The sequence below is a fragment of the Bombina bombina genome, chromosome 12, assembly GCF_027579735.1.
Source record: "Bombina bombina isolate aBomBom1 chromosome 12, aBomBom1.pri, whole genome shotgun sequence".
Taxonomy (NCBI): domain Eukaryota; kingdom Metazoa; phylum Chordata; class Amphibia; order Anura; family Bombinatoridae; genus Bombina; species Bombina bombina.
Genome location: NC_069510.1, coordinates 149,562,122 through 149,587,288, shown reverse-complemented (window position 1 = coordinate 149,587,288; position 25,167 = coordinate 149,562,122). Strand labels below are relative to the sequence as shown.

Genomic DNA, 25,167 nt, shown 5'->3' with positions numbered 1-25,167 from the left:
AACAGATCTCTTTAAATACCCTCAGAAAGATAGGGTGGGGTCCCTCCTAATTGCTCACCTATGCAAACAATCTAATTGTTATCTAATTGCAATACTAAAAACCAGAATACAAAAGAATGTAAATTAACTCAAACCTTTAACTATTCAATTTCTGTAGTGAAACTAATTCACAGTTCAGGTCTACCACCTATAAAAAAACAAAATATAAAGTTAATAGAAATACAAAATATATTATCTGAAAGTACAAACTATTCAAGTAACAACAATTTAAAAGAGAAATGTTATATACCTTTCTGAAATAACTCAAATATCCTTATGTATTTGATCCTTTTGTAGTTTGATCTCTTTGCTAAGAAGCAGAGCTAAATGTTTAGCAGAGCTAAACAGATCTCTTTAAATACCCTCAGAAAGATAGGGTGGGGTCCCTCCTAATTGCTCACCTATGCAAACAATCTAATTGTTATCTAATTGCAATACTAAAAACCAGAATACAAAAGAATGTAAATTAACTCAAACCTTTAACTATTCAATTTCTGTAGTGAAACTAATTCACAGTTCAGGTCTACCACCTATAAAAAAACAAAATATAAAGTTAATAGAAATACAAAATATATTATCTGAAAGTACAAACTATTCAAGTAACAACAATTTAAAAGAGAAATGTTATATACCTTTCTGAAATAACTCAAATATCCTTATGTATTTGATCCTTTTGTAGTTTGATCTCTTTGCTAAGAAGCAGAGCTAAATGTTTAGCAGAGCTAAACAGATCTCTTTAAATACCCTCAGAAAGATAGGGTGGGGTCCCTCCTAATTGCTCACCTATGCAAACAATCTAATTGTTATCTAATTGCAATACTAAAAACCAGAATACAAAAGAATGTAAATTAACTCAAACCTTTAACTATTCAATTTCTGTAGTGAAACTAATTCACAGTTCAGGTCTACCACCTTTAACTATTCAATTTCTGTAGTGAAACTAATTCACAGTTCAGGTCTACCACCTATAAAAAAACAAAATATAAAGTTAATAGAAATACAAAATATATTATCTGAAAGTACAAACTATTCAAGTAACAACAATTTAAAAGAGAAATGTTATATACCTTTCTGAAATAACTCAAATATCCTTATGTATTTGATCCTTTTTTAGTTTGATCTCTTTGCTAAGAAGCAGAGCTAAATGTTTAGCAGAGCTAAACAGATCTCTTTAAATACCCTCAGAAAGATAGGGTGGGGTCCCTCCTAATTGCTCACCTATGCAAACAATCTAATTGTTATCTAATTGCAATACTAAAAACCAGAATACAAAAGAATGTAAATTAACTCAAACCTTTAACTATTCAATTTCTGTAGTGAAACTAATTCACAGTTCAGGTCTACCACCTATAAAAAAACAAAATATAAAGTTAATAGAAATACAAAATATATTATCTGAAAGTACAAACTATTCAAGTAACAACAATTTAAAAGAGAAATGTTATATACCTTTCTGAAATAACTCAAATATCCTTATGTATTTGATCCTTTTGTAGTTTGATCTCTTTGCTAAGAAGCAGAGCTAAATGTTTAGCAGAGCTAAACAGATCTCTTTAAATACCCTCAGAAAGATAGGGTGGGGTCCCTCCTAATTGCTCACCTATGCAAACAATCTAATTGTTATCTAATTGCAATACTAAAAACCAGAATACAAAAGAATGTAAATTAACTCAAACCTTTAACTATTCAATTTCTGTAGTGAAACTAATTCACAGTTCAGGTCTACCACCTATAAAAAAACAAAATATAAAGTTAATAGAAATACAAAATATATTATCTGAAAGTACAAACTATTCAAGTAACAACAATTTAAAAGAGAAATGTTATATACCTTTCTGAAATAACTCAAATATCCTTATGTATTTGATCCTTTTGTAGTTTGATCTCTTTGCTAAGAAGCAGAGCTAAATGTTTAGCAGAGCTAAACAGATCTCTTTAAATACCCTCAGAAAGATAGGGTGGGGTCCCTCCTAATTGCTCACCTATGCAAACAATCTAATTGTTATCTAATTGCAATACTAAAAACCAGAATACAAAAGAATGTAAATTAACTCAAACCTTTAACTATTCAATTTCTGTAGTGAAACTAATTCACAGTTCAGGTCTACCACCTATAAAAAAACAAAATATAAAGTTAATAGAAATACAAAATATATTATCTGAAAGTACAAACTATTCAAGTAACAACAATTTAAAAGAGAAATGTTATATACCTTTCTGAAATAACTCAAATATCCTTATGTATTTGATCCTTTTGTAGTTTGATCTCTTTGCTAAGAAGCAGGTGCATTATGGGTAGATAAAGGTACAGACCTGCAGTCTTGTAGTCTCTGGTCTTGTAGCTCACTGTGTGTAGTCCCGCCCTCCAAGAAATAAGCTACTGCTTTTAAACCCCAAATATGGGGTATAGAGGAGTATAGTGAGACCACATCCACAGTGAGCCATCCACAATCCGGTGACCATCTCATGCCTTCAACTTTATTCAACACCTGCTTGGAGTCCCTAGTATAACTAGGGAGGGATTTAACCAGAGGTTGTAGTATCCCATCTAGCCACTCAGAGAGGTGTTCCAACATTGAGCCTATACCATTGACTATGGGCCTGCCCTGTACATTCTCTAGGGTTTTGTGCACCTTCGGTAAATGGTGAAATAGTGGGATGACTGGATGTTCCACATAAAGGTACTTAGATGTTTCTAAATCAATTAGTCCATCCTCCACTGCTCCATCCAGAAGGTGCATTAATTCTTGTTGAAACCTATTAGTGGGATTTTGTCTAAGATGTTCATAACTATCTGTGTCTTGCAGATGTCTCAGAGCTTCTCTAATATAATCAACCCTTTTCATTATGACCACTGAGCCCCCCTTATCTGCCTGCTTAATCACTAGGCTAGGGTTTTGTTCCAATGATTTAAGGGCAAGGCGTTCGTTCCTAGTCAAGTTATTACCACCTGTCATCCTTGTTAATGAAAGTTGTCTTAAATCATTTTCTACTCATTTATAGAAGGTTTCAATAATGTTACCTCTGCTCTGAATAGGGTAGAAAGTAGAGGGGTTACGATATCTTCTGATAATATCCTTATTAGCCTCATCCATTGATGTAGACCCCTCCACTTCCAACTCCCCCAGAGAAATCAGGTCACATGTTTCCATAAACCCCAATTCTTTGGGCCAAGTATTATGGACATCACCCCCAGATGTTGTTAACGTCTGGCCTTGGTTAGTGTCCCCAAAGTATTTGCGCAAAGTGATGTTGCGCACAAATTTGTTAAGATCAAGCATAGTCTTAAACAGATTAAAGTTAACTGTGGGTACAAAACCAAGGCCATAGGACAACACTTTCTTTTCCTCCGTGGTCAGTTTATGACTGGACAGGTTTAGGACGGTACATATTTGGACGGGGCACGAGTCTGCCTCTGTGGATATCTTCCTTGCTGAGGTACCTGTGTGCTCGTGCCCCCCCCATCTCTTGGGTGTTGACCTATCCGAAAAACCTGTTCCAGTTGTAACAATTCCTCATCTCTAACCTGTCCACCAATGACACCCTGTTGAGTGGATTGATAGGGATAATTACTGGCCTCCTGCTGTATGGATGAATGGTGATGGCTATTGGTACCATAGTGTGTTGATACATAATTGTGGTTACCACCCCCCTGTTGTGTAGAGGGATAAGAATGATCAAAATAATCAGCAGATGACTGATACCTATTGTACTGATTCTGTTTGCCTCTAGTATGTCCTGTATGTTGTGAGGCCCTGGCTCTACCAAGACCTGGCCTATTGCCCCTTCCCCGTGGAGGAAGATTATAGCCCCCTGTCCTATTATAGTTAGTATTTATTTCCACTAAGTCTTGGGGAAAAGTCCCTTCATTCTCTGACTGGGAGCTATCTCCTCCTGAATCGGCCTCACTTTCAGAAAAAGATACCGTTTTGTTCCCTCTACCTCTGCGTCTTCTGCCTCTCCCACGTCTACCTACTCTAGACTGGTTTTGAAATCTCCTGGTTTGTGACCTCTGACTCTTGTTCCAAATGTATATCTTGTTATTATCATAGTCAGCTTTGTCCCTAATAAATTTGATATGTTTGATACCTACTAGCTCATTCTTGACCTCTACTAGGGTGTGTTGTAATACACTGTCAAACTTTGGATAATCCACATCCTTACAAAACTTATTCAAAAGTAACTGCACATCATCTATATCAGATCTAATCATAACCAAGAGATTTGTTTTAAAAGTAATCAGGAGTTTCATCAACCTTATTGAACAATCACTAAGTACACTGTTCCACATTTCTATAAATTCCTGATCCTCTGTCTCAAAAGTTGGAAATTTGTTCATTCTGAGACCTCTTGGTATCATGTTCTGTGCTAAGTATTTCTCTAAGGTCCAAATGTCCCATTTGAGCTTCTATTCTTTAATCAGTAAATGTTCCATATCGTCAAACAGCATGGGTAAATTATAGTTATTACGGTCCTGTGAAAAAACATGCTCCAACTCTCTATTATCCCCATCTCTCTCTTCCACCTTCTTGAGGGAAAAGTAGGAAACCACTGCAGTTTCCTCTTGTACTTGCTGCATGGTGACAGAAATAGATTGAGGCTAGTGGTCTGCCACAAACCACTTATATATATATATAAATAGAGAAAGAGAAAGTCCCAATCTATGTTATCACCTGTAAAACATTCATATAAGCCTATAGTAAAGCTTTGTATCCTGCGAGGGCAAATGCTCATTACACCTAAAGGATGTGTGTTTGAATCGATTAATATGGTTACTTTGAAATTCCCTGCAGTCCAGGGGGCAGACCAATATAATGCCTTATAAAAGTCCCAGGTTGTAAAGGTAAAAAAGTCCTGAGTAGGTAATACCCACAAGTGGAGCTCATATGCTCATGTATTGATATCCCTATTACCCGGTACTCTTATTGCAGATAACAACATAACGTATCAGAGGCAGGTACACAGTCCCCATATGCAAGGCTAGTTACACTCACTGGCTGCCGTGCTTCACCGGGTACCGACCCGTCCACCATCCGCGGAATAAGCTCCTTCTCCGGCAGCCTGGGAGTTTCCAAATCCTTGGCGCGCTTTACCGGGCACCAGCCCGTCCACCATTAGCGGAACAAACGCCGTCTCCAGCAGCCTGACTGTGCCTGGGACCTGGGTGTGTCTCTAATCTCCTCACTGATTGGTGCTTGTGGGAAGTCGAGCCTCTGATGCGGTTTTGCTGAACCGGAGGAACCGGACGAAGATATCTCAACAGTCCCCGCAATCCAATGCGGTTGTCTTATATACAGACAGTAATAGCAAGCTGTACCGGGTGTAGGGAATCTTTTGCTTTTGTGTAAATCTTTGACCTTTGGATCAGACACTGTGTCTTGAGTCGGCTATATCCTTGGTCCACTTATCCAACAAGCAGGCAGTGCCCCTTCCCCTCCACGGGGAAGGGGCAATAGGCCAGGTCTTGGTAGAGCCAGGGCCTCACAACATACAGGACATACTAGAGGCAAACAGAATCAGTACAATAGGTATCAGTCATCTGCTGATTATTTTGATCATTCTTATCCCTCTACACAACAGGGGGGTGGTAACCACAATTATGTATCAACACACTATGGTACCAATAGCCATCACCATTCATCCATACAGCAGGAGGCCAGTAATTATCCCTATCAATCCACTCAACAGGGTGTCATTGGTGGACAGGTTAGAGATGAGGAATTGTTACAACTGGAACAGGTTTTTCGGATAGGTCAACACCCAAGAGATGGGGGGGCACGAGCACACAGGTACATCAGCAAGGAAGATATCCACAGAGGCAGACTCGTGCCCCGTCCAAATATGTACCGTCCTAAACCTGTCCAGTCATAAACTGACCACGGAGGAAAAGAAAGTGTTGTCCTATGGCCTTGGTTTTGTACCCACAGTTAACTTTAATCTGTTTAAGACTATGCTTGATCTTAACAAATTTGTGCGCAACATCACTTTGCGCAAACACTTTGGGGACACTAACCAAGGCCAGACGTTAACAACATCTGGGGGTGATGTCCATAATACTTGGCCCAAAGAATTGGGGTTTATGGAAACATGTGACCTGATTGCTCTGGGGGAGTTGGAAGTGGAGGGGTCTACATCAATGGATGAGGCTAATAAGGCTATTATCAGAAGATATCGTAACCCCTCTACTTTCTACCCAATTCAGAGCAGAGGTAACATTATTGAAACCTTCTATAAACGAGTAGAAAATGATTTAAGACAACTTTCATTAACAAGGATGACAGGTGGTAATAACTTGACTAGGAACGAACGCCTTGCCCTTAAATCATTGGAACAAAACCCTAGCCTAGTGATTAAGCAGGCAGATAAGGGGGGCTCAGTGGTCATAATGAACAGGGTTGATTATATTAGAGAAGCTCTGAGACAGCTGCAAGACACAGATAGCTATGAACATCTTAGACAAAATCACACTAATAGGTTTCAACAAGAATTAATGCTCCTTCTGGATGGAGCAGTGGAGGATGGACTAATTGATTTAGAAACATCTAAGTACCTTTATGTGGAACATCCAGTCATCCCACTATTTCACCATTTACCGAAGGTGCACAAAACCCTAGAGAGTGTACAGGGCAGGCCCATAGTCAATGGTATAGGCTCAATGTTGGAACACCTCTCTGAGTGGCTAGATGGGATACTACAACCTCTGGTTAAATCCCTCCCTAGTTATACTAGGGACTCCAAGCAGGTGTTGAATAAAGTTGAAGGCATGAGATGGTCACCAGATTGTGGATGGCTCACTGTGGATGTGGTCTCACTATACTCCTCTATACCCCATATTTGGGGTTTAAAAGCAGTAGCTTATTTCTTGGAGGGCGGGACTACACACAGTGAGCCTTTCAGAAATTTTGTACTGGAGGTGACACAGTTTCTGTTGTCACACAACTACTTTCAGTTCGAGGGGGAGTTCTATCTGCAGAGATGCGGGACCGCCATGGGAGCCAAGTTTGCGCCAACCTATGCTAACTTGTTCATGGGTTGGTGGGAGCGGTCCAGCATCTATGCGGATAGAAACCCCTTCAGGCCTGCTATTTTGCTTTACCTACGCTATATAGATGACCTGCTGTTTGTCTGGCGGGGCGAAAAAGAACAGGCTGAATGCTTTGTGGATTATTTGAGAACCAATGATGTGAATTTACGGTTCACGCTTGAGTTTAATAAGAACACAGTGCATTATCTAGATTTGGAACTGAAGGGGTGGCCAACAGGTAGAGTCACCTCTGAAGTTTACAGGAAACCAATATCGGCAACAGTCTCCTACATGATAGGAGCTGTCACCCGAAGCAAATGCCTTATTCAGTGGCTAAGGGGCAGTTTGTGCGATTGAAACACAATTGTACTCTTCCCCTCAGCTACAAGAAACATGCGGATGAATTAGAACAACGCCTACTACAAAGAGGATACAATAGAAAGATCATTAAAAAGGCCCGATATGAGGTCAATTCCCTGTCTAGGGAACAACTCCTAAAGGATAAGCCACCTATCAGAGAAAATCAAGAGAACAAATTGACTTTTGTCACAGATTACTCAGCTCAATATGGAGAAATATGTGACATAATCAGAAATCATTTTCGTCTGTTGGTGGCAGATGATGCCCTTGCAATGACTGCTAGGAATGGCTGTAGATTCTCCTATAGGAGAAATAAGACCATTGGAAATTCAGTATCGCCATCCATGCTTAGGAAGCCAGACTCTGCAGCGGTATCATCATCCTCCTGGCTTAGACACAGGGGTACCTACAGGTGTGGCTATTCACAATGTAAGGCCTGTGAATATGTTCAGGTGGGGAACAGTTTCTCTTCGGTAGTGACCGGAGAAACCTTTGACATTACCTCTTGTTTAAATTGCAGATCTTCTAATTGCATATACTTACTCTGGTGCTCAGCCTGTGAACTGCAGTACATAGGTTTGACCACCAGGGATGTCAGATCAAGAATCAGAGAACACCTGTCGACCATACGGGTGGGTAAGAGTAGTACACCTTTGGTGTCCCACTTCGTCCAGCGACATGACAAAGACTGTCGCTCGTTGAAATGGATGATTGTAGAAAAGGTTCAACCACAGAAGAGAGGGGGTGACCAATTTAAGATCTTGTCCAGACAGGAAATGTATTGGATCTTTAGGCTCCAAACAAAAAGACCTTTGGGCCTAAACTCCGAATATGATTTTATTAACCATTGGAACTAGATCCTGGTCACCTTTAGTCTAAGGGACCTACTTGTAAATTATATATATGAATATATATATAATTTTCTGGAGAATATGGATTACTAGAACAGAGATGACCAAAAAAGTTTTTTGAAGGTGTGAAAATGTTTTGAGATATAATCATAATATAACAAATTCATATCACTCATGTAACGGGTATTATATAATCTTAAGTTCTTTGTAGAAAGTAATTTGTGGTTATTTGAATATGCTCCACTGTGTTTTTACTCTACAGTATAAAATTTATAATTTAGAGTTAATTATTTAAAGTTTGTGGTCTGCAGTATAGGGTTTATATTTATTCTTATATTTCAGGATTCAGACATTATCAACTTTAAGTAGTAGGTTATTTAAACTATGGGATCTAGTTATTTTTAGAGATTAGATTACACACAGATTACTTATGACTCCTTTTCAGGGGATCCAGATATACGTATGTGAAATTATTGATAAAAATGTATATACAAAAATTGTATATGTACTGTGTACCAAAAGTTTTCCAAATATTTACTAAATGCACTGTTTACTAAATGTTCATATTTTATAGGAGAACGTTACTTCTGAGTACGTTAGTTGTTTATACTGTGTAGACATCTATGTTTAGGATGCACATCAGTTAACATATAGGTTTAATAATATATGCTCCATCCCCTGTGTGCCTTTAAATTTCAATTAGTAACCCACCAATAATATGGGAGCACTGGGTTGAAAAGGCAGTTTGTTTTTAGAAGTTTTTAGAGACTATGATTACGGCGTTTTGTGCCGAAACATGTCAGTCTGTTTAACTTAAGGGGTGTCTTATCCCCTCTCTCACCATGTTTTAACTTTGTATCAATAAAGTTCATTAATTTTTAAATATTGGAGGTGCCTGGCAAATCTTTTTTCTCTTTCTTGGACTCTCTTTTGCCACTGCTAGGCACCTAGCTGCACTGCCTGCTTGTTGGATAAGCGGACCAAGGATATAGCCGACTTAAGACACAGTGTCTGATCCAAAGGTCAAAGATTTACACAAAAGCAAAAGATTCCCTACACCCGGTACAGCTTGCTATTACTGTCTGTATATAAGACAACCGCATTGGATTGCGGGGACTGTTGATATATCTTCGTCCGGTTCCTCCGGTTCAGCAAAACCGCATCAGAGGCTCGACTTCCCACAAGGACCAATCAGTGAGGAGATTAGAGACACACCCAGGTCCCAGGCACAGTCAGGCTGCTGGAGACGGCGTTTGTTCCGCTAATGGTGGATGGGCTGGTGCCCGGTAAAGCGCGCCAAGGATTTGGAAACTCCCAGGCTGCCGGAGAAGGAGCTTATTCCGCGGATGGTGGACGGGTCGGTACCCGGTGAAGCACGGCAGCCGGTGAGTGTAACTAGCCTTGCATATGGGGACTGTGTACCTGCCTCTGATACGTTATGTTGTTATCTGCAATAAGAGTACCGGGTAATAGGGATATCAATACATGAGCATATGAGCTCCACTTGTGGGTATTACCTACTCAGGACTTTTTTACCTTTACAACCTGGGACTTTTATAAGGCATTATATTGGTCTGCCCCCTGGACTGCGGGGAATTGCAAAGTAACCATATTAATCGATTCAAACACACATCCTTTAGGTGTAATGAGCATTTGCCCTCGCAGGATACAAAGCTTTACTATAGGCTTATATGAATGTTTTACATGTGATAACATAGATTGGGACTTTCTCTTTCTCTGTTTGTATTTTATTCACAGGCTGATGAAACGGCACTGTGGCCGAGAAACGTGTTGCTTTTTTAACCATTTGTTTTAATAAACAGATTTTATTTTACCCCAGTTCTCCGATCTATTTTTACACAAAGTAACCCTTGTGTTTCTAGCCAGCCGATTGGCAGATACACTGAGGAAACCACCTTTGACGCTATCGTAGCAAAGATTGGTGGACGTATCATCACATGATCAGAAGCTGGTAACCGGGAGTTAGTCTGCCGGGCGACTTTAGGGTTCTCGGCTTGCGCCTTATAGCACTGTGTGTTCCCCCGACTACGTGAGTTTGCACTTTTCTGATTGTTCTTGTAAAGACGTTACTATTCTATGAGGCACCTCCTTCCTGTTTTGCAGATTTCTTCTAGAGAGTCTATCTTTGTGGAGAGCTGCCTGTGGCTGGAGTCTGACCATCATCTTAATCTTGGGACTGTTGTTTTTTCTGCTTTGTGTTATACATAGGCAATGTGAGCGCACCCTGATTGGTCTCGCTGGATTGGTTATTCGTAACTCCTTAAACAAAGAAAAACATAGGAATGAAGAAAATTTGCTAATTCAAATTAGTTGTTTAAAATTGTGTGCTTAATCTGAAACATTAAAGAAAAATTTAGTGTTTTATATCACTTTACATTAGTTCCCTGAAATTCATCATTGGCCTCAATGCAGATCACATATATATGGTTGAAGTTGACCGATATTTTCTTGCACATCATTAACCCCTTAGGTAACCTGGCCCCATAACACTTATTTAATTAGGATTTAAATTGAATCCTATCTAATTGTGTTCAAAAACACAAACTGTTCCTTTATTGGTAGTTTGCTTATTGGAACATTTAACACTGAATATATTTTATAAGCATAGTATTGAGGTTATTCCCAGTCTAGCCATGGGACGCATGGGAATCAACAAGGGAGGGAGAATTTGTTGTCCCCCTGAATTTTATTTCCAACCTGGAGTACAAACTGCAGAAAAAAGACAATTAAATGTCTGTTATTTTTTTTCCCTTTCTTTTATTAATCATGCATGATTAAGGACTAACTGCTTTGTTAGTGACCCACAGTATGTAATAAAGTTCATTTTGTCCCAAGAAGTGCTGATGACAATTGGTATGTTCATTTATAAGAAGTCAAATAAAGACATTTTATTACACAAAAAAAGAAATGTATAAACGTGTATTAAAGCTAAGCAAATAGTGATTCTAAAATGTATAGTGTACCAGTAAACTAGTAAGCTTTTTTCCTGGGCCTAGTAGCATTTGTGATAGTTTTTAACCACTGATTTGAGATATATATGTCTAGATTGTAAGTTCCCACTGGAATAGGGCCCTCAATTCCTCCTGTATTTGTCTGTAAAATGTTGTGTCTTATCGTATTGTTTCTCCATTGTATTGTTATCCTTGTACCCATGGGCAGCGCTGCGGAATCTGTCGGCGCTTTATAAATAAAGAATAATAATAATATATATATATATATATATATATATATATACATAAATATATTTCTGTGGACGGCTATGATGGGGTGCATCATGTTGAAATATAGTTTTCACTACATTACAATGTTTACCTGTTTGCATATGTGCAGTAACTCTCCCTCAGATATCTGCAATGTAATCTAGGTTCCATAATGGCAGCGCCTATGACTTGTGGGGTGTTTAGTATCTCTTTAAAAACATAAGATATGGAAAGTAAGTAAACAATGGAGAAGTCACCTCTTTTACAGTCACCAGACCTTTCTAGCATAATTGTTGTTGGTGCAATGTGAACAAGAAAAGAAAACAATCTATATTTTTTCTGACCTATTAGCTATCAAAACATAAAGTGGTCTTTTCATTAAGAGGTGAATAACAGGTGAATTGTACGCAGAATTAACTATGCATTGTGCAGGGATAACTCATTATTTTAGGCCCTAGATAAGATTATAAATCACCTACAATTCACCTACAATCAGTGTTCCCTCTAAGGGCAGTTTTGTGAGCGGCCCAGCAGTGAAACAGTTAATAAAAGCACAATACTAATCTGCATTGTGTAGTGTTTGCTAATTTGCAAGGTTTCACTGCTAGACTGCTCCTAAACTGGCCTTAGTGGGAACAGTGCCGGCATTTCATCTCTTTGTGAAAACAGCCCAATTTATATATATATATATATATATATATATATATATATATACAGTATATATACCTTATATATATATTATGCAGGCCATGCACAGTTCATAAAGAGCAGTTAAAGGGACACTCCTTCTAATCATGCGAGCTGCCATTTTGAAACCTAGATTATGCTGCAGGTATCTGAAGGAGAGCTACTGCACATGTGCAAACACGTCAGCACTAGAATGAAGTGAAAGCTAGGTTTCAACATGGCGGCACCCATAACTGCAGGAAGGATGGAATTAAAATCCAGAGTCACAGATAAGTTCATAAAATTTTCATCTATGCCCCAAATGGAAATTAAAGTTCAAATGAAATTTTCATGATTTAGATACAACATACGATTTTAAGAAACTTTTCAATTTATTTCTATTACCAAATTTACTTTTTTTCTTGGTATCCTTTGTTGAAATGCATACCTAGGTAGTCTTAGGATCAGCAATGCACGACTAGGAGCCAGCTGCTAATTGATGGCTACAAACATATGCCACTTGCCATTAGCTCGCCAGATGTGCTCAGCTAGCTGAGCTCCCAACAGTGCATTGCTGCTCTGGAGCTGAATTTAACTATGTATTTAACTTGGTTGCCTGGCTACCTTATTTCCTTTCCTCAGACACCCCTGCCCACATTCTTGGTGACTTCAACATCCCCCTTAACAATCCCACCGCCTTCTCTGCAAAAAAACAACTTCTGCAACTCACTTCCTCTTTCGGTTTGTCACAATGGACTGAATCTCCCACTCATAAAGACGTTCCCTCCCTTAACCTGATCTTTAGCTATCCATGCACTCTCTCAAACTTCACAAACTCCCCTTTTCCGCTTTCTGACCATCGTCTCCTCACTTGCAACATATCATCCCTTCTTACAACTCTCCCTCCTTCTACTCCTCACACTAAACTTCACAGAAGCATTATGTCATTAGATCAGCAACAGCTTGCTAATTCCCTCAAACCTCTCCTCTCATCCTTCTCCTCCTTTTCAGGCCCTGACCAATCTGTCTGCCACTATAATTTTACCCTTACATCCGTCCTTGACAATCTGGTCCCTCTTACTATAGCTCGGAAATCACACACTCATCCTCAGCCCTGGCATACTCCTCTGATATGGTACCTACGCAGATATTCCCGTACTGCTGAGCAGTCCTGGAGAAAATCTCCTCCCTTGCTAACCCGTGTCACTAACTGTCTTTCTCACACCTCTTTCTGGATGTCCTCTCACTACCTCAAGCTAAATCTCTCCAAAACTGAGCTCCTTATTTCCCCCATTCTTCCAAAAATCTCCACCCCCAATCTCTCTATAACTGTCGACAACTTCATCATTACCCCTACCCCACATGCCCGATGTCTCGGGGTCACATTTGACTCAGATCTTTCTTTCACTCCTCACATTTAGTCCTTTAGGCCTGCCGCTTCCACCTTAAAACCATCTCTAAAATCAGACATTTCCTTACACAAGACACAACTAAGATTTTAATCCACTCTCTCATCCTTTCCCGGCTTAATTACTGCAACTCTTTCCTCTCTGGTCTCCCCAGCTACCGCCTAGCTAATATACAATCCATAATGCCAGGCTCATCTTCCTTACACGTCGCTCTTCATTTGCACCTCTCTGCCAATCCCTTCACTGGCTTCCTCTTGCCTCTAGGATTAAACACAAAATTCTCACTCTGACATACAAAGCCCTCAACTGCACTGCTCCCCCCTACATCTCAGACCTTGTCTCCAGATACTCTCCCTCCCGTCCCCTTCGCTCCACTCACAATCTTCTACTCTCCTCCTCTCTTGTCACCTCATCACATTCTCGTTTACAGGACTTCTCCAGACTGGCTCCCATCTTATGGAACTCTCTGCCTCGCTCCACAAGACTCTCCTCTAGTTTTACAAGCCTCAAGTGCTCCCTAAAGACTCTACTGTTCAGGGATGCATACAACCTACGCTAACCTTTCTTTATAACAGTTCCTCTCCTCCATTGCTATCCCCTGAACCCCCTTAGCATGTAAGCCTAAGAGTCCAGCTGTTTGTAGATCACCTTCTTTAGAGCTGACTACAACAGTGCGACTCTTGGCAGGGCCCTCTACCCATTTGATCCCTATAAATGCTACCTTGTATACCCTATGTTTATAGCGCTGCGGAATCTGTTGGCGCTCTAATAATAATAATAAAATAGTAATATGCAAACAATGGTGCATCCATAAAATACTCTGACATCTTAGAGCATGTTCTTTTTTGCACTTTTAAGTGACATGAAACCCACATTTTTTCTTTAGTTATTCAGACAGACAATACCATTTTAAAAATGTTTCCAATTTACTTCTATTAGCAAATTTACTTTGTTCTCGTGTTATTATTTGTTAAAGAGATAACTGGATAGGTTGCGTGCACTTTTTCTGGATCTCTACATGACAGGAAATAGTGCTGCCATCTTGCTAATGTATAACATGGTTGCTGACATATTGTGCTGCAGACACATGCACGCGCATAAACCTTATTGCTTTTCAACAAAGGATAGCAAGCGAACAAAGCCAATTTGATAATATAATAAGTAAATTGGAAAGTTTTTTTAAAATTGTATGTTCTATCTGCATAATGAAAGATTTTTGGGGCTCTTTTGTTTCCCTTTTCTGCTGCTAAAAACAAACTTGCCTTTTGGTCCCCCCTTGTCTATTGCCACTGGTTGCAGGAGTGGGTTTAATAAGGACAGTAACTCAGCACTGCATCCTTTGTGTTAGGAGACAACCTCTGGGTTATTGCTTTCAGTGGTGCTGAGTGGCTGTAATCAATCACATTTGCATCTCAAATAAACTTGCTCACACCGAAAGTCACACATGAAATAAGGATACACTCTGGTGCTGGGCATCCCACGAGCAGGACACATGTTTCTTATACAGGACGCTGTGACATCTTCTCAGAAGTGAGAAATAAGGAACAAGTATCTGGGGCAGAGAACTTCCTTATGCTTATGGTAAGTCATTACATTTGTCACTGACTTTATCTCTTGGTGTTTAAAGGGTCACATAGAATCAGTAAAATACTATTTCACCTCTGTGGTTACAATAGTATACAAATGAATGCATTGTGTTGTTTATAAATATATGTAGATAGATAGATATTCCAGGCTTGAAAATTTCTTAAAATTCATATTTTTAAGTCATTTTTAATAGGCTACTTTGGAAATTTCTGTGATCCCAGGGGTAAATATAGAGATTTATTTGAACAATGATTTTTTTTCAAGCTAATATTTGAGAATGTTCCTCATAGCTTGAGCAAAATATAAATGTTTTTCTTTACTCTATTTCTATTGTAAAATTCTGGAAACTACTCATATTTTTTATGTGCTCTTATTATTGTACAAAGCAGATTCAATGTGATTAGGAGAGCGATGCTCTTGAATAGGGGAGAATATTTCTTCTATTGTAAACAGAAAATGTTCTGATTTGAGTATTAAACACCCAATTCTTACTATGGAGTCGCTTGTGATCCTTTAGGAAAGCCAATAGAATGATTAGCAAATTGTTTATTTATAAAACTTCCGATATATTTTATGGCTGAATTTCGTAGACAAATCATTTCATGAGCTTTTCTAAAGGGTTAAGATTGACCCCTATTTAACCTCTGTGCCTGTAGATAGGAGGGTACAGTAATTGAGCCAACCAGAAGCATTATCATCATCAGCTGTATTCCTGTCTGGAGTGGCATTGGGACAGTCCAGAGACACAGCTTTAACTTTGTATTTATCTGTTCTGCAGGGGTTAAAAATAGTAATTAAATGCAAATAGATCATAGCTTGTCAACATCTCTTTATCTGTTGGTCCAGGAAAGAGCAGGGTAGTCTGTAAATAGCCATGACCTTATTTTTATGCTCTATCTACCTCTCTGTCTGTCTGACTATCTATTTATCTATCTATCTGTCTATCATCTATCTATCTGTCTCTTTGTCTGTATGTCTATCTATCTGTCTGTCTGTTTCCCTGTATGTATGTCTGTATGTCTATCTATCTGTCTGTCTGTCTGTCTGTCTGTCTGTCTGTCTGTCTGTCTATCTATCTATCTATCTATCTATCTATTGTGTATAAGTGCAATTGCACATTATCTATCTATATATCTATCTATCTATCTATCTATCATCTCTCTCTCTCTATATATATATATATATATATATACATCTATCATCTATCTTTCTATCTATCTATCTATCTATCTATATCTATTTATTTATCTATCTATCAATCTATTTATCCACATCTCTGTTTAAACACACACACAAATATATATATTCCTCATCTAATGGCTTACATACTTGTAAAAAGCAATAGTCATCAAACGTTCTAAACACATATATATTTACATGTTCTTGTAACTATGTTATTTTAAGAGTTCTGTGTTGTAATATTTACATTTCACAATAGAAAATACAGTGTTTCTATTAGAGTTAAAATACAATTATGGATAGGAGAGATTTATAGGTCTGAGTACATTTCATGGTGTGACAATTGTTATGATGTTATTGGATATACAGTTTAGTAAACACATAAATAATCATTTTCCCTAATGTCAGGTTTGCATATGTCTATGTAACATTTTATTGAATCTTTCTGACTATAGAACATGTGTTGAAGAGTTGTGTTACAATTTACATTAGCTGACATGGAGATTCATTCCCTACTCTTTTGCACTTCATATGTTTTCAAAGTTTTTTCAATAAAAGCTAAGTATTAGTTTTTGGAGCTCCCTGCAGATTCTCTTATTCATGGGACGTATTCTTCACTCATCTATATTTACCACTGTGTGAATTGCCAGTGAACCTGTTTACCAATTGTTACATTCTCAGCTGTAAATACGTTAGCTTTTATTTGCTTGAAATGCTAGGTTTACGACTTTGAATGCAGCCTGATGTGGGCATGTTGTGTATGATAATGCTGGGAACACTGCTTCAATAGTCAGAGCTTTTGTTTCACTGCGATACACAAAGTGCCTGGTTGCTGGGAGATGTGACAGTTTCTTCGGGCAGCAAGACATGATTTATTATTACACACAGTCCTGCCCTTTCAGATAGATCAGGTCACACATAATGCAGCATCTTCTTATACACAATACAGGAGGGATGGGGCTGTAACGTCAATAGCATCAGATAAAAATAGAAGCATGTAAGGTGAATGATTTTGGTAGAAACTATGTCTGCCCCCTTCTTGGCTTGTATGTTTGGCCAAGCAGGTGTTTTAAACAACTAAATGTAGCATGTAAAACATTCTACGCAGTGATTGTGTGATCAGTAGATGATCAGTAGAGGAGATCACTTATATCTGTCCCTAATTGACACCAGCAGAGGAGATACAATTATCACATTCAAATACTTTCCAAAGGGTGTTTCTTTGTACTGCAAAACAATGCAAATGTTGCTAACAAATTGCCACTTTAAATGCTTTTAAAACATTAATTTTGTGTGCAGATCCATTGCAATGTGGTGCTTAACTGCTGAAATGTACTATGCATACATAGATATGACTTTAATAGGAGAGTAAACCCTTTGAGATTGCAATATAAAATGCTTAATTATACCATATAATATTATACAATATACTTTCATTATTAATTTGCCCCATTTTCCAACATTTAATTATGAAAATGGTAGATTTTCCCATTCTGAAAACTTAAAGTGCACATGACAGCTTCACAAGCCTAACCTTGCCACATATATGCCCCTAATTTGCCATTTATTGTATCTTTTTTTTTAGCTGAAAACAAACCATGGAAATTTTGGTAACACATTGATAGTGGCAATCCCTGTAATTTTCAAACGCAAGTCCTGATTGGCTTTGCCAAATAAGGAGATTGATGGGTGAAGTTTGACCACAGAAAAACAATTGCAGGAAAATAAGGTGTTAATCTATTGTAATAATGTTCACACTCTGCTGGTATGTTATTCTATTTTAAGACTGCAGAAAAGCATTGTAATTGCAAGGGTTAACTGTTCCTTTAATGTCCTTCTAACAAATATTTGTGCATTTTTAAGGTATTGAAAATTATAGCATAAGGACTCAGGTATTAGATCATTAAATTGCTGATTATTTGAACAAATTTCTCAGTTTTTAATACAATTGCTTGACAGCCAACTCATACCTTCATTATAATAATTTTTCTAACTCATAGCTACGGATGGGCGAATTTTTAAAAACATTCAAAATTTAAAACAAATTTTGTTACATTGGTTCATTCTAATCAAATTTCCAATGTTTATATAACATTCTAACACTCTTTTTTCAAATTTTCATTTTTTAATTTTTTGAAAATATTCATTCGAATAATAGAATGTTTAACTTGTATTTTACATCCTATTCTATTTCAAATTCATTTTATCCAAACCAAATTTTTAAAATTCGATTTAGTTTTTCTAAATAGTATTTCTAATCTATAATTATATTTTATAAATGTAATATTCAAAATTGGAATTCGAAATAGTATTTCTAGTCTAGAACTGAGTTTTATAAATGTGATATTCAAATTTGATTTCAAATGTTCATAATAAATCAAATATACACATTTGAAATCGAAAGTGAAATTAAAAAAAATCGAAAGTGACATTCGAAAACTGTAAATAACATTCGATTATAGAATTTATTAGAACATTTGTTCTTATCAACTTTCGATTATGTAAATCGAATTTCTACAATAACATTCACTCTAACATTCGAATTAGAATATAAACACATTTGCCCATCGTTACCCTTTAAATCTTTTCCTCCAGACCTGAAATGATTTAAAGGGACACGAAACCCAATTTTTTATTTCATGATTCAGGTAGAGAATACAATTTTAAACAACTTTTCAATTTACTTCTATTATTTAATGTGCTTCCTTCTCCTGTTATCCTTTGCTGAAAGGTTTATCTGATTAAGCTCAGGAGCAGCAAAGAACCTAGGTGCTAGCTGCTGATTGGTGGCTGCATATTTATAATGATTGTCATTGGCTCACGCATGTTTTTAGTTAGAAACCAGTAGTGCATCCTTCACTACTTCAACAAGTGATACCAAGAGAGTGAAACAAATTAGATAATAGAAGTAAATTAGAAAGTTGTTTAACATTGTATTCTCTATCTGAATCATGAAAGGATAATGTAGGGTTTCGTGTCCCTTTAATGAGAATTCTCTTGCGGAGAGCAACATGTAAGCTTTTTGACCTCTGCTTTCATGTTGAGGTGTGTGGGAGGTCCGGTCATGTAAACTGCTGGTGCTACTAGGTTTTTAGACACTTTATGACTTACAGAAGAATTAAAGGGACAGTTTACTGTCAATTTTCATTCTATCCCATTGATCAATTTTAGCTTCTTCTTTACAAATACCTCCTTTACCTTTTTGTCATTTTAAATAGCTGATTTTGGGCAAGATTGCAAGTAGAGCGCTATTTATCTCTCCTGCTCGTGCGGATTACAAGTGGAAAGTAAAAAGTTTTCGCACAAGCGCTAACCAGACACACACAAAAAAAACAACTTAGAATATCGCGATTGCATTAACAAATTCCCTCCTAGATTTCAATGAAGCAAACAAAGTGGTGGAAAAAACTAAAACACCCAACAAGTCACGCAAACCTGATCATGTTTTCTCAAGCGCCCTAACCCGACGTGCAATATAATTATTTCACATTTCACTGTTCTTCACATAGAAGAAAATGTTCTATTTTTTCTTAAATACACATTTCTATATATATTAGTTTTTTTGAAACAATATATATCTATACCTACTGTATATATGGGTCTATATCAAAATGCCTAAACTCAAAATATTGAAATCCAGAAAGATCATAATCCCTAATGTCTAAAATCCAGAAAGATCATAATCCCTAATGTCTAAAATCCAGAAAGATCATAATCCCTAATGTCTAAAATCCAGAAAGATCATAATCCCTAATGTCTAAAATCCAGAAAGATCATAATCCCTAATGTCTAAAATCCAGAAAGATCATAATCCCTAATGTCTAAAATCCAGAAAATCAAAATGCAGAAAGAACAAATTCCCTAAATTATAAAATCCCTAAAATCAAAATCCCTAAACTTAAAGGGACATAAAACAAGTTGGGATAGAGACAAAATATAATAAGTACTTTAATTACTTTACCTGCAAATTTATACTGCAGTGCCTTCGCCATTAACCCTTTCTTTTTAGTTTGTGAATTGTACAGCTCTAACTCGTTTCCTTCTATGGCTGTATCTATATCTATTGTTGTTTTGGTAGAATGCAAAAGTGAACAGGGATTATCTGCTGGAGCTGCCTAGAAGCTGTGCACTCAGCTGAAATACAATGCCTGTGTCTAAGCACTGATAAGAGGGTGGAGATGGCTGCTCCAGGCAGCTTAGCTATGTAATTTATTTTGCTTATTTTTGAAAATTATTTAAAAATACTTGCCAGCAATTTTTAAACAATTTTTTTACGCAAACAATTTTTTACTTAATTAGACCTTTTAGGATATGCACAGATCTCAACCTGTTTTATGTCCCTTTAAAAGACCCTTTGGATACGATGTGCTGTGATGTCCCCATCTTCACTATCTTTTTGCCTCTACCTGGGGGGTTCAAGGGGGCGCCCCTCTGATCCTCTAGCATCCACCCCAAGTGAACCTTGGGGGATGAGGTTTACACGGGGGGGCTTTGCCCCCCCTTAAACCCCCCAGGTGGAGGCAAATAGATAGTGAAGATGGGGCCATTACAGCACATCGTATCCAAAGGGTATTTTGCATTTTATGGATTTTGTTCTTTCTGCACTTCGATTTTTGGGATTTTAGACATTAGGCATTATGATCTTTCTGGATTTCAAGATTCTGTTTTATAGTATTAGGGATTTTGAGTTTAGGGATTTTGTTTGCCTCCTTTATATATATATATATGTACACATATACTGTATATAAAGATACATATATATATATATGTGTGTATAAATACATATGTACACATATACTGTATATAAAGATACATATATATATCTATGCATAAATATATATGTACACATATACTGTATATAAAGATACATATATATATCTATGCATAAATACATATGTACACATATACTGTATATAAAGATACATATATATATATCTATGCATAAATACATATGTACACATATCCTATATTATAAAAGACAAGAGTTTGTCTGAAGCCGTCATGCGCAGTTCAGACAAACTCTTGCAGCTGATCGCACGCGCACCCTTGGCCAGCTGTTGATACTTCGCACGCGCGCACTCTCGCACCCACTTAGCATGTTTGTTTCTGACAAAACTGATGTGAGCACTTTGACCCCCCTTGCTGAATGCGCACGCACCCTCGCACCCACTTAGCGTAGCTGACAAAACTGATTTGAGCACTTTCACTGCGCGCAGATTACACATGAGACCCCCCTTGCAGAATGCGCACGCACCCTCGCACTCACTTAGCCTATCACACGCGCACGCGAACCCACGCGCACGCAACTAGCCGTTGACATGAGACCCCCCTTGCAGAATGCGCACGCACCCTCGCACCCACTTAGCCTATCACACAATGCGCACGCGCACGCGAACCCACGCGCACGCAACTAGCCGTTGAAAGCGTCGCGAGGCATAATACATTGCGCATTTCTATTGCACTGGCACTGAGAAAGGTCATTATTTGAAAGCTCCGGAATTATCGATGTCATAACAAAAAAAAACATATCTACATTTAACAAAAAACAAAAAACCTCTTTACTTTAAACATTTGCTCTTTACTTTAAAAGAATTGGGTCTTGAAATTTTAGCCAAAGTGAAGGGGGGGGGGCAGAGAGCCAAAGAGAAGGGGGGGCAGAGAGCCAAAGAGAAGGGGGGGCAGAGAGCCAAAGTGAAGGGGGGGGCAGAGAGCCAAAGAGAAGGGGGGGGCAGAGAGCCAAAGAGAAGGCGGGGGGGGACAGAGAGCCAAAGAGAAGGCGGGGGGGCAGAGAGCCAAAGAGAAGGGGGGGGGGGGCAGAGAGCCAAAGAGAAGGGGGGGCAGAGAGCCAAAGAGAAGGGGGGGCAGAGAGCCAAAGAGAAGGCGGGGGGCAGAGAGTCAAAGAGAAGGGGGGGGCAGAGATCCAAAGAGAAGGGGGGGGGGCAGAGAGCCAAAGAGAAGGGGGGGGGGGCAGAGAGCCAAAGAGAAGGGGGGGGGGGCAGAGAGCCAAAGAGAAGGGGGGGGCAGAGAGCCAAAGAGAAGGGGGGCAGAGAGCCAAAGAGAAGGGGGGGGGCAGAGAGCCAAAGAGAGGGGGGGGCAGAGAGCCAAAGAGAAGGGGGGGGGGCAGAGAGCCAAAGAGAAGGGGGGGGGAGAGAGCCAAAGAGAAGGGGGGGGGGAGAGAGAGCCAAAGAGAAGGGGGGGAAGAGAGCCAAAGAGAAGGGGGGGGAGAGCCAAAGAGAAGGGGGGGAGAGCCAAAGAGGGAGGAGAGAGAAAGCCAAAGAGGAAAAAGAGCCAAAAAGGAGAGAGAGCCAAAGAAGGGGGAGAGAGAGCCAAAGAGGGGGGAGAGAGAGCCAAAGAGGGGGGGGGAGAGAGCCAAAGGGGGGGAGGGAGCTAAAGGGGGGGAGAGCCAAAGAGGGGGGAGAGAGAGAGCCAAAGAGGAAAGAGAGCCAAAGAGGAGAGCAAAAGAGGGGAGAGAGACAAAGAGGGGGGAGAGAGAGCCAAAGAGGGGGGGCAGAGCCAAAGAGGGGGGGGGAGCCAAAGAGGGGGGGGAGAGAGCCAAAGAGGGGGGGAGAGCGCCAAAGAGGGGGGAGAGAACAAAAGAGGGGGGAGAGAGCCAAAGAGGGGAGGGGAGAGCAAAAGAGGGGGGGGGAGAGCCAAAGAGGGGGGGAGCCAAAGGGGAGGGGGGAGCCAAAGGGGAGGGGGGAGCCAAAGAGGGGGGAGAGAGAGAGCCAAAGAGGAGAGAGAGCCAAAGAGGGGGGAGAGAGAGCCAATGAGGGGGGAGAGAGAGCCAAAGGGGGGGGGGGAGCCAAAGAGGGGAGAGAGAGAGCCAAAGAGGAGAGAGAGCAAAAGAGGGGAGAGAGCCAAAGAGGGGGGGGGGGAGCCAAAGAGGGGGGGGGCCAAAGAGGGGGGGGAGAGCCAAAGGGGGGGGGGGGAGCCAAAGAGGGGGGAGAGAGAGCAAAAGAAAGGATGGAGAGAGCCAAAGAGGGGAGAGAGAGAGCAAAAGAGGGGAGAGAGAGAGCAAAAGAGGGGAGAGAGAGAACAAAGGAGAGGGGGAGATAAAGCAAAAGAGAGGGGGGAAAGAAAGCAAAAGAGAGGGGGGAAGAGAGAGCAAAAGAAAGGGGGGGAGAGAGCAAGGGGTGGGACCGCTGTTCTGAAACACGGGCTTTAGTACTAGTACTGTATATAAAGATGTACACATATACTGTATATAAAGATACATATATATATGCATAAATACATATGTACACATATACTGTATATAAAGATACATATATATATGTATAAATACATATGTACACATATACTGCATATAAAGATACATATATATATATATATATATATATATACATAAATACATATGTACACATATACTGTATATAAAGATACATATATATATATATATATATATGCATAAATACATATGTACACATATACTGTATATAAAGATACATATATATATATATATATATATATATATATATATACATAAATACATATGTACACATATACTGCATATAAAGATACATATATATATATATATATATGTATAAATACATATGTACACATATACTGTATATAAAGATTCATATATATATATATATATATATATATATATATATACATACATAAATACATATTTACACATATACTGTATATAAAGATACATATATATATATATATATGCATAAATATATATGTACACATATACTGTATATAAAGATACATATATATGTGTGTATAAATACATATGTACACATATACTGTATATAAAGATACATATATATATATATATATATATATATATATATGTGCATAAATACATATGTACATATATACTGTATATAAAGATACATATATATATCTATGCATAAATACATATGTACACATATACTGTATATAAAGATACATATATATATGCATAAATACATATGTACACATATACTGTATATAAAGATACATATATATATATATATATATATGTGCATAAATACATACGTACACATATACTGTATATAAAGATACACACACACATATATATATATATATATATATGTGCATAAATACATATGTACACATATACTGTATATAAAGATACATATATATATATCTATGCATAAATACATATGTACACATATACTGTATATAAAGATACATATATATATCTATGCATAAATACATATGTACACATATACTGTATATAAAGATACATATATATATATCTATGCATAAATACATATGTACACATATACTGTATATAAAGATACATATATATATCTATGCATAAATACATATGTACACATATACTGTATATAAAGATACATATATATATCTATGCATAAATACATATGTACACATATACTGTATATAAAGATATATATATATATGCATAAATACATATGTACACATATACTGTATATAAAGATACATATATATAGCTATGCATAAATACATATGTACACATATACTGTATATAAAGATACATATATATATGCATAAATACATATGTACACATATACTGTATATAAAGATACATATATATATATATATATATATATATACATAAATATGTACACATATACTGTATATAAAGATACACATATATATATATATATATATACATAAATACATATGTACACATATACTGTATATAAAGATACATATATATATATATATGCATAAATACATATGTACACATATACTGTATATAAAGATACACACACACACATATATATATATATATACATAAATACATATGTACACATATACTGTATATAAAGATACATATATATATATACATATATATATATATGCATAAATACATATGTACACATATA

General features: G+C 37.9%; 1 long non-coding RNA gene across 1 annotated transcript in view; it reads left to right on the top strand.

Moving 5' to 3' along the window:
- Positions 1-14,981: 14,981 nt before the first annotated feature.
- Positions 14,982-25,167, top strand: part of LOC128642901 (uncharacterized) — a 25,959-nt gene continuing 15,773 nt past the window's right edge. The window contains exon 1 of the long non-coding RNA XR_008399729.1: positions 14,982-15,151. This is a non-coding gene — a long non-coding RNA (uncharacterized LOC128642901). The remainder of the gene's footprint in view (positions 15,152-25,167) is intronic.